Source organism: Hibiscus syriacus, unplaced genomic scaffold (assembly GCF_006381635.1).
Source record: "Hibiscus syriacus cultivar Baekdansim isolate YM2019G1 unplaced genomic scaffold, ASM638163v2 tig00111402_pilon, whole genome shotgun sequence".
In the NCBI taxonomy this organism is placed as follows: Eukaryota; Viridiplantae; Streptophyta; class Magnoliopsida; order Malvales; family Malvaceae; genus Hibiscus; species Hibiscus syriacus.
Window position 1 is genome coordinate 5,227,964 of NW_024063082.1, and position 15,491 is coordinate 5,243,454.

General features: G+C 32.9%; 1 pseudogene; it reads right to left on the reverse strand.

The window, feature by feature from the left end:
* Window positions 1-3,818: 3,818 nt before the first annotated feature.
* Window positions 3,819-5,425, reverse strand: LOC120161437 (annotated as a pseudogene).
* Between the last annotated feature and the right edge of the window lie 10,066 nt (window positions 5,426-15,491).

Consider the following 15,491-nt stretch of genomic DNA (forward strand, 5'->3'; position numbering starts at 1 on the left):
ACTATGGAAAGGCATGGGCATCGAATATTAAAAGCTGTCGAAGTTAAAGTTTGGAAGCCTTTCGCTCTTGTCCGGGGTGGTCGTCCTCTTTCGCATCTTTTTATACGGATGATCTCATCCTTTACCCTAAAGCAACAACATCTCAAGCTGCTCTTATAAACCATACTCTTGATGAATTTAGAACTTACTCGGGGCATCGTGTTAACAAGGCTAAATCTCAAGTGTTTTTTTTCTGGTAACACAAGTATGGAAACAATAAACCTTATGACCTCTCAACTTGGAATTCGTAAGGTGGACGATCTTGGTGTTTATCTCGATATGCCGGTTATGCATAAACGGTCAACATGTGAATTCTTTAGTTTCATTATTGATAAAATCCAAAAAAAAAAAAATTTAGCTGGATGGTCTTCCAATTCCCTGTCCTTAGTTGGCCGGGTGACTTTAGCTAACTCCGTTCTTAATGCTCTGCCTACTTACTACATGCAAACTTGCCGTTTTCCATACCGTATTTGTGATGAAATTGAGAGGCTAATCCGCAATTTCATTTGGAGACAAAATTCCACTGCCCATGGTATCCCTCTAGTTCGTTGGGAAATTCTTAGCCAACCTCGGAAAAATGGAGGGCTTGGAATAAGAAATCCCCACAAACAGAATATTGTTTTCCTTTTTAAGTTATGCTACGCTCGTCTCAAATCCTAACAGCTTTTGGGTGAAGCTCTTGTGTCAGAAATATAAGATCTTTGATCTTTTTCCTTCATCCAAAGGGCAAACTGCTCTCACTTATGGTATGCCATTACAAGAATTTGGCCTTCATTTAATGGCTTCTTCGCTTGGTCAATTGGTGATGGATCCCTTACTCGCTTTTGGTATGACATTTGGGTGCCTCAACTTGCCCCCCTCATCAATTGGAAAAATCCTACTACCACTGTCATTGATAACCTTCTTGTTTGTGATATTTTATCTCCTGAAGGTGAGTGGAATTGGCCCTTGCTTCATCAACTTATCTCCCCTGATGCAGTTCCTTTTATCATGAATATTCACTGTCCAAGTTCGACCATTGGTACTGACTTTTGCTATTGGGAATCTAGTAAACATTGACAATTCTCAATAAAATCCGCCTATCACAAGCTCTCGGATTTTGCCTGGGACAAATACAATCCCAAATGGAGCCTTATTTGGAAGCTTCCTATTCGGGAGAGAATCAAATATTTTCTTTGGCTTTCAGTCAAAGATAAACTGCTCTTTAATCAGTCTCGTTGGCACCGTAACCTTACTGATGATCCTGCTTGCTCCATTTGCGGTGTAGTCCAGGAATCTGCTATTCACATCCTTAGAGACTGCTAAGAAACTAAAATTCTTTGGCTGTCTATCCTTCAGCAACATCATCTCATCTGCTTCTTCTCACAACCAATTGATGACTAGATTTTTTCAAACATTCTCCTCGCAGGTACTGGATTTCCTTGGCCTATCATTTTTGCTTCCATTTCTTGGCAGGTCTGGAAGCGACGTAACTCTACAATTTTCTCGGGACAAACCATATCGAACAAAACACTTCTTGATCAAAGCAAATCTTGGGCTACTTACTTTTAGAAGAACCACCAGCAACTTGGTTCTAGTTTGCCTTCTACTACTATACAAGAGGAAGTTCGATGGAATCATGCTCCTACAAGATGGGTCACTCTCAACACAGATGGATCCGTTTCTGCTCCTTTTAGAACTTCAGCTGGAAGTCTTATTCGAGACTGTCAAGGCAACTGGTTGGTTGGGTTTAATAAATTTGTTGGAATCTCCCATCCTCTCCATGCCGAGCTTTGGGGCATATTGGAAGGCTTACGTATTGCGTGGTCTACCAGTTTCGAATAGTTACAATGTCGAGCTGTAGGGAAGCATTCAAACTTGTTACGTCGCCTACTGCCCATTTGAGCCCTCTCGCTATTGTCCGAGCTATATCCCAGTTTACTTTCAAGGTATGGTTCGTTGAATTTATCTTGATTCGTCCCGAAACAAACTTCCCTGCTGATTTTTTGGCAAAGATGCCACCCTCCATCGATGGAGTTACCTCTATCCTTTCGACCCCTCCCCATGGAGTTGCCAAATTTACTTGACAGGAACCTTAATGGCCCTCCCTATTTTAGAAATTAATCTCTCTTTCATTAAAAAATATGTTAAAAGACTTGTCCTGAAAAAATGAGTAGGGAGATATTTTCACCTAAAATCAACTCAATTCAGTTTCTAGAAACTAAACGTCGAACTCACCTAACTCATGTCTCAATCTAAGTTTCAGTTTCTGCTGGTTTAGAGTTAGATGATAGCTTTTAGTGTCTTGTTTTATGTTTATGTGTTCAACAATTTTAATTACTTTGCTTTCTCTCTTCTCCTCAATAAATTTGTTTGACTAAAAAAAATAAAAACAATAAACCCCTGCACCGTACGAGAATGTAAACTAGTATAAATATAAAGTAGTGGGTTATTAAGTCATTTAAGATAAATTGTACTTAGTGGACCCAAGATAATGGTGGCAGCTGTAGCAGTGGAACAAATATAATCTTCCATGTAGCCACGTAGACATGTAAATGAATATAACATTTAGTGAATTGTTTATGAATAGTTTGTTTATATTTATTTATTAGGTTAAATAAATGATTATGAATAATTTTTTATCTATTTAATAAACGAATAAATATAAATATATGTGTTTTCGGTTCGTTTATGTTTACAAATAAACTCGTTTATTGATTCATTTGTAAGTTCTTTTATGAGTTCGTTTATAAGCTCGTTTACTTGATTTTTCTTTTTCTTTTTAATTTTTACATTTTAAATATTGATGAAGATAAATACTAAATTGAACGTAAGGTGAATTTTAGATTTCAAACTGTGAAATTTAAGAAGCCTAAAGATTAGTGACAGTCTTATTATTTTACTTTATTTTTTATTAGTAATATTATTTGATTTTAGCTTACAAATAAAAGGGAAAAAGAGATTAGGAAAATTCTATGATGCTTAACAAACACCGTTGAACACTATTAATTTAATTTATAAAAAATTAAAATTCTAAAGAACTTAATGTATAATTATAAATTAGTTAAAAATTTAAAGGTAAATTATTTAAAATAAAATATTAATTACATTATTTTCTATAATTCTTCTTTTTGGGTAAATTATACAACTAACCACCTAACTATTGTCACTTTTCATTTTGACCACTATTTTTGAATTTTTTATAATAAAATCATCAAACTATTTAAATGCATTCAATCAAGTCACTTGTCATTAACATTTAACGGAAGTGTTGATGTGACAGTTAATAAAATAATTACAACATTGACACTTCCGTTAAATGTTAACGGCAAGTGATTTGATTGAATGCATTTATATAGTTAGATGATGACAAAAATATGGAAAAGGGACAATAGTTAGGTATTTAATTTACCCAAAAATTAATTTATTTTAACTTTTATAAATTAAATTAATGGTATTATCATTAGTAGTGCTCAGCGATACTCGTCAAGTGTGAAAGACTCATCCAAAGAGATTATTGGTTGTCAACTTGTTAAGCGAACCTTTTTATAGATGTAAAATGAATATATTTGTGAACATTAAACATATATGTTCATGAACATTAAACGAACATATTCGCAAACGTTAAGCGAACCAACATAAACATTTTTAAAAATAAATACACAAACACGAACATGATAATAATAATTCATACGAACATGAACTGAGCATGAATACATTAAAAACTAAACAAACATACATATACATAATTTTATTAGTTGAAACTAGATTCATTTATACCAGCTTCCTTGCGTGCGGTTCTAGGTAACGGTAACGGAAGCAGGGTAAGGAGTAGGAACCAAGACAAGTTCATTTTTTCTTCTAACACTCAACCCAAAGGCTTCAGTCATGTCAAAGTCGTCTTCTTTCATTCCGACGGGCAGCTTCCAGTCAAAATGGAATAACAATTGAGCGAGTGGTAGCTCCACATTTGGCGGTGCAAATAAAAATGCCCGGACATATCCTTCGTCCACCCCCGAATGGGATGAACTCGAAATTTGTTCCCATGAAATCGATTGAACTCTTTACAAACCTTTCAGGCTCGAACTTTTCAGGTTCACACCAATGATTTGGATCTCTCCCGATTGCCCATGCGTTGATCATCACTCTCGTCTTTGTTGGTATCTGGAATCCATTCACCTCACAGCTTTGGCTACATTCTCTTGGAAGCAACAATGGGAAAACAGGGTGCAGTCTTAAGGTCTCTTTTATAACACATTTTAGATATTTAAGTTGATGAATCCCCGTTTCTTCCACATTCCCTTTGCCTTGGAATGCCTCTCTCACCTCTGCTTGTGCTTTTCTCATAACTGTTGGGTTTTTAATAATTTCTGCCATCGCCCAATCTACAACCGTTGACGATGTCTCACTTCCGCCGCTGAAAAGGTCCTGAAACCAACATTACAAATAACATTAACAATTACCAAATTTCAGATTAATGTAATGAAAGTGATTGGACTCACAAAGATGATGGCTTTGACGTTGTTATCAGTTGAGGGAAATTGGCCAACTTCCTGAAGCCTTAAAAGAACATCAACCAGATCTTCCTTATCTTCTATATCTTCACTTCTGGCTCTTGCTCTCTTCTCTTTGTGATCATTAACAATGTTCCCAATTATCCTATCAGCCTCTCCATGAATCTTTTCTACTCTATGCCTCAGACCAGACCAAGTATCCACGAATTTAAGTGATGGGAAAAATTCGGAAAGAAAAAAACCAGAATTAACCTTGGTTTCTTCTGATACGGTGGATATGAAAGCTTCTTTTATCTTTGCACTTCTCCCCAAAGGCTGCCCTTGCTGTTATGGCATAAGTCATTGTAAATACTAAATACTTTCTCACTCAAATTCACAGGCATTCCTGCATTTGATTTTATCGTTTCCACGAGATTCAACACTTCTCCTTCTCTTATCAATTGGAACGAACCAACGCGAGCCGCGCTCAGAAGCTCTTCGTTGCATATTTTCCGCAGATGTCTCCAATAGTTTCCCTAGGGTGCAAATGCGATATCAGTGCACTCAAAAGTAGTAATCATGGTGACAACAAGGAAAGGCCTGTAAGCAAAGACGAGATCATGAGTTTTCATAATCTCTCTAGCCATTTCCGGGGAAGAAATGACCAAAGTGGAAACTTGACCGAGTTGGAGGTGCATAATGGGGCCATGTTTGCTAGCCAAGTCTCGTAGGGTGCGATGGAGTAAATCAGAAACGGCGAGCTGGTGCAGATTTCCGATCCATGGTAATTTCCATGGCCCTGGAATCACCCTTCGACTCACATTCCTAGCTCTTGTTTTCCTGGTTGCAATAAACAAAACCAGGGGCAGGAAGAAGGCGATGAGAACCTGGAAAAAGGATATGTGGAACTCCATTATTCGCAATAGCGTAAAGAAGAGAGAAGTTAAGTATACTGATCCTTAATCTCCACGGGTATCTATATAAAGTCCGCTCTCATTTTTTTTTATTAGTCATATTCAAATTTAGATTTCGTATTACGATTTAAATATTTGTGGTTATAAAAGCATATATAAAACTATAAACGATCATTGTTAAATATATATATATATAAAGTATTTCACCATATCATCTTATTAACTATATATATATATTTGATCAATGCTTCATTAAATATTACTAGATGAAGTGATTTTCAACTTGCATGATTTCGACTTTCTAGTTGACATTTAATTGTTTAAATCATTTAAAGGGACAACCTTCCCAGCTTTAGGCTATACGTGGTACAATAGAAAATTGAAAAGAAAGGGCGGAGAAAATAAAAATAAGAGTATATCATCTAATTTATTTAGTTTCTGATGTTAGCAGATCTGATGCGGTTTAAACCACTACAGATGGTTATCGTCATGCAATTCTAATTCCTGTTGACATTATTATATATATTTCTCGCTGTCGTTTCCTAAAGGCTTTCCAAATAAAAAAACTAAATAAATGGCAAGCCAAGATTCAACGAAAATAAATGATGGATGGTTATTCCAATGATTTCTGGGATCAAAACCAAATGACGTTAACAACATGGATTAAATGAAGCCCAAGTGTTCAAGGCATCAAATGTGTCTAATTCAATTGAAGATGAAGCTATTACTTTGCCAAGTAGGTAACTATAAAAACAGTGGAAAGAGTTGCTCGTGATTGTGGATTCAATTTTCAAGATTTGGACAGAAAGAATTCTCAAGATTTTGTGGACAACGATGATGATTGTCCCACCTTGCTAAAGATTTAGGATCACATTCTTTTTTTATATAATCTTGGATGATTATAAGCTGCCCCACCGAAAGGGTAAAACTGGTATTTTGAATACATAAATAGATTCTTTACTCAAGCCATCATATTCAACTTTCAAAGTATATATTCAAAAAAAAAAAAAAAAACTTTCAAAAAATACAAAAGATAATAAATAAATTAGTTAAGACAAATGAGAATAACTACTATTTTTAATATTCAAAATAATAAACAATATTTATAATTATTAGTCTACTTGATAAAAAAAAGACTTGTTTTTTTTACCATATCAAGGTTTAAAGTATTTTCTAAAGTTTAAAATTTTACGAGTAAAGAGACAATATAGATATTTAAATATTGAACCTAAAGCTAAATTTGGTAATTTTAAAATTTAATAATTTTGAAAAATAGTTCAATATACTTAATAATTAGGTCAATCTAGCATTTAATGGTAGATTTAAAATAAAAGAATCCAAATGCATTAAGAACAATATCCATAATTTAAAACAATAAGTAAAACTTAAATTAATCTAGTGGTCTAATTATTATCTCTAATATATAAAGCATGAGTTAAAAAAAATTGATTTGACTCAATTTTTTTTTGTAAACAAGAGTTTAAAGTAATAGAAGAAAATCAAGAAGTCAGGCCTAAATCATCTTCACGGGGAATTGAGAAAATAATGTCTGAAGACATGAAAAATTTCATCCCCGTAAAATCATTTTAAACTTTATCATGTAGTTTTAAAAATGATATTAATTAGATATATTAAAATAAACTTTATCGTCATATTAAATTATACTTATTTTTTAAATTAATTATCATTTAGTTAATATTACAAAATCGTATCAAATAAAATTAAGCTTTATGACAACAATATACTATTTATTGTATGTGATGATTTCATAAATTTTAAAATATTTTCATCATTTTATTACTGGCCTAACAAACCCCGATATAAATAGTAGAGATTTATTTCTTAAGGTAATTAAAAACAACGATTTTTATTAATTCTAAAATTCGAAAGGAATATATTACAGACATCATTTTGTTCATATATCAGTTGGATTTTTATATGAAAGTAGAAGCTCTAAGAATGCCCTTTGCCATTAAATGATTGTGAATAGAATGTAGTCCACTTGATGCTAACGTATTAATATTAATGGGGTACCTTTATTGTCAACAATTTACTGTCCTTATTATCCATTTTTTTTTGTTATATGTCTTTATCGGATGCTTTGAAATGATAAGGTAAACTCTATCGAATATCATTAAATTTTAAATTATATGCTAATTTTGTTATTAAGTTTTAATTTTAGAATCAATTAAAGTATTACGACGTTAAATCATCAATGACGTGATGATGTAGTCGTTCCTTTCTCGCGAACTTTAGTATATATCGATTTTATTACTAAATATTAAAATATTTCAATTTTAGACAAGGAATTTTAATTTACATATCAATTTGGTCCATCTAGAAAATTATAAAACCGTCTAATCATCTCTATTGGTTAATTGTCATCTATCATCGATCGTCATTTACAACAAGACCAATATCAAAGCATTTACATTTCTCTCCCTTTTATATTCTTTGGATTAGTTTTTCACGAAACACACAAATTTAACGAAAATTCATATAAAGGTTGAAAACAATCTTTAGAGCAAGTAGTTAAAAGTTCTTAGTTGGCATTTCCATCTCCCATGTTATGGGATTAATACCCACTAGTTTTAAGGTGTATTATTCATCTTCTCGAAATAATGTTTATCTCCATTTCAGTTTTGAACAAACACTACAAATCTCTCAAATATGAGAAAACTCCCAAAACATAAAATTGATGGATTTCATTTGTGTTAGTTCCACAAGTTTTAAAGATGTTTTGAGAAAATCTAAATCAATGAGATCAGTTCATTGGTTTCAATGATTACCACAAAAAAGCGCTAAATAATTATAATTTTTTTATAATGACAAAAAATAGATAGAAAAAATTCCAACTTTGATGAAGAAGATGATGACTATTTTTTAACTTCTATGTTAGTCTCATAATATCATGTCATTCTATTGGGATTTTCGGAAGCTCGAATCGATAACCGGAACGGTTTGCAAAGAGGGGTCAGAACGGTTTTGTGTTTAGGGAGTAAGGAGATTGAAAGATAGAGAATTACACAGCGATTTATAGTGGTTCGAATTTCTCAATCAAAGTCTGTCCACTACCTTGCTTCTCACCAAGATTTCCAACAAATTCACTAATTTGTTCTTTCTTTTGAGGATAAAGAGTTCTATTGGGATTTTCGGAAGCTCGAATCGATAACCGGAACGGTTTGCAAAGAGGGGTCAGAACGGTTTTGTGTTTAGGGAGTAAGGAGATTGAAAGATAGAGAATTACACAGCGATTTATAGTGGTTCGAATTTCTCAATCAAAGTCTACGTCCACTACCTTAGCTTCTCACCAAGGATTTTCCAACAAATTCACTAATTTGTTCTTTCTTTTGAGGATAAAGAGTAACCTTACAAACTCCCTAGTTTTTCCGGGCTAAACTAGAACCTTTCCCTAGCTTTTACACGGGATTAGCTAGAACCTTTCCCCTTTACAAAAGGATAAGAAATGTAAACAAGAAAACCTCTCTAAGGTAGGTGTTTACAAGAATTAAGTTCACAAGAACAAAATATTTACAAGAGAAAGATGAAATAAGATTGAAAAAATCTTCTCTTGTGTTTGATTGCTTGGATAGTTGTTCTGTTGCATCTTCAAGTGTCCTTAGGTTGTATTTATAGCTTGGAATGTGTTTGAAGTCGTATATAGCCGTTAGGGATGTTTTGGAGCCGTTGGAGATGAGAAACAATTAAGAAAACAGCTTGGAGCGTGGGGGGAATCGGTTCCCTAAGTGCAATCTATTTTCGACCGTTAGACAAGTGGGAATCGGTACCCCCTAGGGGGAATCTGTACCCCCTGGACATTCTATTTTCTCGGAGCCAAAAACCTACAGGGGGAATATGTACCCCTAGACAATATGATTTTTCTTGGCTTTGAAACGGTTCTAAATACTTTGTAAAATTGTTTTAAAAATAGTTTAAGTATAAAACACAATTTTACACTTTAGTAAGGATTAAAATGAACTTTGAAACACTTGGAGTAATATTTTGATATTCGAATAATTATATTGAATATACTAAGAAAATCTTTTGTAAAATCTTAAAATTCATTTAACTTAATTTGTTATATTGAAACATCAAAATGTTTTCAACAATCTCCCCCTTTTTGATATAACAAAACATTTGAGTAATTTTAAGATTTTGAAATCAAGTTTGAAATTACTCCCCCTTACTTTAACACTTCTCCCCTTTACCACCTTAACACTTAAATTTTACACTTTAGTAAGGATTAAAATGAACTTTGAAACACTTGGAGTAATATTTTGATATTCGAATAATTACATCGAATATACTTAGAAAATCTTTTGTAAAATCTTAAAATTCATTTAACTTAATTTGTTATATCGAAACATCAAAATGTTTTCAACACATTCAATTATGGTTTAATATTTTAACTAATCCTAATTTAAATTAAAGTATTTTAAAATTAGTGACAATACCAAATCACACTCTAAAATTTAATAATATCTAATATAATTTACTCAAACTAATATTACTTACCGTTAATTAATAAATTATTATTTACAATACAAATATCATTATATATGGCAATATTGTTATCTGTAGTTGAATTAAAGAATGGTATTATAACATTTATTAACAAAATTCTTCATTTTTAAATCTATAATTTCAATTTACCTTTTAACCTCAATGTTAAAAAATATTATTTTTTGAAGATTAGAGTTCAAGTAGTTATATTTGTAGACATTGATTAATCCATAAATACTTTGACACATAAATGCTCCCCATTTATGGAGTAATATAGAGTTTGAGCTTCTTATGTAACTGGTTACGTCTTCCAACTTTGAATTCAACCTCAACATATCCCCACATCATACAAATTCGCAACACAAAGTCAAATTCGCAACGGAATTTCCAATTCGCAACACAAAGTCAAATTCGTAACTGAATTTCAAATTCGCAATTGAATTTCAAATTCGCAACAGGTTTTAGTTTTGCCACACAAATATTTTGGGTATATAACAACGCAACAGCAGTAACTCATAACCTAAATCCCTAAATCACAACTCATTCCATATTCATCTATTACTCTCTCCGGCGACATCCATTCCTATATCCAACGACATCCTTCCCCATCTCTAATTTTTTTTTACATAATTTTATTTCTATATAATTTTTCAATGATTTCTCTGCCAAATTATCAACTATCAACTTAATAAAGGTATGTTTTTCTCTAAGTTAGTGATGATATCTAGTTTATAGCTCGTTTGTTTAGTAAATTAATTTACAATTTGTAGAATGAAATCATCTAATGTTGATTATGTTTGGATAGATTTGTGTTTTGGAGGGTCATGGGAGAATGTTCATGGTGTTTACAATGTTCCTTACCCATGAATCTTCAACTAAAACGGTCATTAAAAAAGTTAACTTATGAAACTCTAATATTACGTATTGCAAAGAAATTGAATTTAGAGCCTCTAAGTGGATTTAGGCTATCTTATCAGAGAAAATGTAAAGTTTATTTGTTAACCGACAATGAAGATGTTGAACGATTCATTGCTTACATTAGTGTTTCGCAAGAAGATGATGTTACATTGTATGTTGTTGAACCTAGAAGTAGTGAAGTTGGGTCACTAGCGGGTAGTAATCAACTAAGTTCTTCAACCCAAATTTTATTGGTTCCACCACAATTTCATCACCAAGCAAATTTTTTTTTCACCAAATTTCCAATACCAAACACAATATCAAACGCAATCTCAAAACCCACAACCTTTTCCTAATCTAAATCCCAATCAACTTTCAACACCAAATTCCGATTTTCGTATTGACCAGTTAGACGATTATGAGCCAACAGAAAAAATTGTGAGTACTAGTCAGTATTCGAATTTTGATCTTGGTCAATACCCAGACTTTGATCTTGGGGAATACTCGGATTTTGATGATGTGATGGAAAAAGAAACATACCATGCATGTAATGATTTTGATATTGGTCAATGCCCAAATTTTGATGATGAAACAGCCGTTGCCGAGGAAGATGTTGTTGATGATAATGAGGAGGAAGTTACGACTGTGAATGAACATGTTGAACATCCATTCTGTAATTCATATAACCCTTAAGGAGAAGAAGAAGTTCCCGAAGAAAGGAAAAAGAAGAAAATGCCACGGGAGTATAACTGGAATATGCCAGAATTACTTTAGATACCGGAAGAAGAGTTGGTAAAGATAGCAGTTGATTGTTACACAAAAGTTTTTCGTATCAAGAAAGATGATTATTTTGATACAAAGGAAGACTTGAAGATAACTTTGTATACTAAATGTGTGGAAGATGGCTATCAACTAAAAGTTAACAAATCAAGCAAAGATCGTTTCAAAACAAGGTGTATGATTGACAAAAATTGTACGTGACGTATGATTGCAAAGAGGATAAAAGATTGTAAAATGTTTCAAGTTAGGACTTTTATTGATAAACATACATGTTCAAGAACCCAAGTTTTTCCTCACCATAGACAAGAAAACAAAAATGTGTTGGGTGGTTTTCTGGCTGAGTTAATGTTTTTGAATGGAAGGGTATATCGGGGACATGAAATTATGACTGAAATGAATGATCGGTTCAAGATTAGTATCTCATATTCTCAAGCTTGGAGAGCAAATGTTATGCTTGGAATTGTTGAGGGGTCGCCAGAAGCATCATTTGCCCAACTGTCGGCTTATTGTCACAATTTAAAGTTGAAAAATCATGGGTCGGTAACTCATATCAAAACAGATAGAGATGGACGCTTTAAGTTATTGTTTATTGCCATTGGTGATGCGGTTAGTAAATAATTATAATTTTGTTGACTCATTTTTGTTAGTTGCATGCATTTCACATTTAAATGATTATATTTCTTGTGTATATGCTTTTGTAGATTCGTTCGTTTATTACTTGCATGCGCCCAGTTATTATAGTTGACGGAGCACATTTAAAAGGTCGATACCTTGGAGTAAACTTATTAGCAGTAGCCATGGATGCTAACAATGGGATACTGCCAATAGCTTACAGGTTGGCAAATGAACCTCTGATTCATGGACATGGTTTACTTTGGGTGTTCATTTGTACAGAAATCTAAATCAAGGTTGCTGGTATAAAAAATCACAAATGGACATACTGGAAGGCTGTAAAGCTTATCGGGAAGTGGATTTTAATAAGCATATAAATTGTTTAAGACGTGTTTTGCCTCAATGTGCTCAAAACTAGAAGATGTCGGGTTTGAAAGATGGTCTAGAGTACATCAACTTGGAGCAAGATATGGTTTCATGGCATCTAATAGTGCAGAATCAATCAACGCTCTAAGTTGTCATTCCCGGAAATTACCCATTACTATGTTAATGGAATTTTTTCGGCCTCTATTCAACAATGGTACTACAAGAAAAAACCATGCATGTATTTCTTTAAATTCGTAACTTATCATATATTTTACTAACTATTATTTATTTAATTCCAGGAACATTGGAACGTCGTGTTACACTATGGATTGAAAAAAATAACGAAACGTGTTGTGAAGTCAACGTCATGGAGAGTTGAACCATGTTCAAACACTTTGTTTAAAGTATTGGATAATAACTTAAATAAGCTTGTCGATCTAAATGCAAAGACGTGTAGTTGTAAGAAACGACAAACATCTGGTTATCCATGTGGTCATGTTATAAAGTTGCTCTCATCTAACCAAGATGATTCAAGCACATACGCTATGGATTGCTACACTACAGAAGTATATCGACAACTTATGCCGAGATTGTCTATCCATGTCCACATCCTTCTGAGTGGGACATACAGAGACTTCAAACAGTTTGCCACCAGTCATGGACACAGGCTACCTGGCTGACCAAAAATCACGACGTATACCGTCTAAGGGTGAAGAGAAGAGGATATCGACATGTAGTCGGTGCAAGGAAAGTGATCATACAAGGTTGACTTGTGGATCACCAGTGCCATCACAATCATCTTTTCCTCTACCAAAAAATGGATCCTCATCAAAATCCAAGCTCAGTGGTGCCAAGCAAATGGAAATCAAATCGCAATCAAAATCAAAATCCAATCACAACGGCTTCACCTTTTGGGACTTATTAACTTAGGTGATTTTTAATGCAAACGTTGTATTGTATTTATGTGTGAATGCATACATTTTCAGTTAGACATTCATTAGTAACTTGAGTTTGAACATTGCTATGATCTGTTCAGTTGTTATCATGTTGGTATTTTCTCTTGTGTTTGATTGCTTGGATAGTGTTCTCTTGCTTCTTCAGTATCCTTAGCTTGTATTTATAGCTTGGAATGTGTTTGATGTTGTATATAACTTGATGTTGTATGTTGCGATCAACGCGAAAGCCAAATTCGCAACGCGAAATAAGCGTTGCGAATTTGACTTTCGTGTTGCGAATTTGTACCTTCAACAGGTATTTTTTTGCCTTCAAACATAATGCAGATTGAATTTTTTAGACACAAATAACTTTTACAAATCAATTAAACAAGCAAAAAAAAATTCTTATTTACACATCAAATTAAACAAATCAACTTTTACAAATCAACTTTTACAAATCAATTAATCAAAAAATAAATCTTATTTCCTCAACAATCAACTTTCAATGTAAAATTCAATTAAACAGTGAAAACAAAGCCAAATATGTTTCAAACTAGCACGGTATTCAACCAAGTCATTATTCCATCATAGTTCACAAAATGCATCAGATAACATTCCAGAAGTAAGCACTTATATAAACATTTAAAAGGACAACATATAGGTTTAGTGCAAGGTTCAAGGACAACATAAAGAGTAGTAGTTTATTCTTGAAACTTAAATTAGCAACACTGTGAAGTTAGTATTTGTCTTTGTTTTTTGGTTGAAGTAATGCAATTCATTCAAGTTTCAATTTGCAGAATAAAAGAAGTTTCTGAAACTTAAATTCGCAACGCAAAACTAAAATCGCGTTGCGATTTTCATTTTTGCGTTGCGATTTTCGCTTTGCGATTTTGGTGTTACGATTTAGGGTTTCTTCAAAAAAAAGATAAAACAAAGACAAATACTAAGCAATTTAGCAGTATTGGCAGCAACCGAATGAATTTACTAAGCAATCTCAGTGAAATGATTAATCTATATATTGAAATTACAGTAAATTATCATCAATAAGAAAAATAATAATACAAAAATTTCAAAATAAAAATAAGAGATTAAAAAAACTAACCCTCGGTGGTTGATTTTCCATTTCTGACCGTGAATGGTTGTGAGGGTTGCTCTGAGAGATGGAAATAGACGGATTTCGTCGGAGATGGGGACGGATGTCGCCGTAGAAGTGAGAGATGGAGATGGGACTGAGTTGTGATTTAGGGTTTTAGGTTAGATATGGTTTGCGATAATAATGTTTACATTTGTGTTGCGAAATTAATATTGTGTTTGCGTAAAACATTGACTTTCGCGTTGCGAATTTGATTTATGTGTTGCGATTTACAAATTCGCGTTACGAATTTGACTTTTGTGTTGCGAATTTGACTATCAAGTTGCGAATTTGACTATCGCGTTGCGAATTTGACTTTAGGTTGCGAATTTGACTATCAAGTTGCGAATTTGACTATCGCATTGCGAATTTGACTTCTGTGTTGCGATTTACAAATTCGCATTGCGAAATTGGAAACTGAGATGCGAAATTGGAGTTCGCGTTACGAATTTGAGATGGCATTGCGAATTTGTTAGTCATTTGGCAAATCCAAAAAAAATTAGTTAAATTCATATATTATAAGGTATTTTTGGTCACTGAGATTATTTTCTCTTGTTTAAATGAAATGTACACATCATTGGGATATGTTTGATTTGTCTAAGAATTATTCATCCAAGTTGACTTTTAAATGAAGTGGTTTGTTATAAAAACCAGTTTGAAATTATTATTTAAGAATATAAAATATATTTATTTTTATAAAGTACAATGTTAGTGACAAAATAAGCTGAAATAAATTTTTCCTCGTTGATATTTCAAAAATTATAAAATAATCATTAAACTTTTGATTCGATTACGAAATGATTACAGTATCGTTAGACTATGTAAAATGCCCCCTGCCACT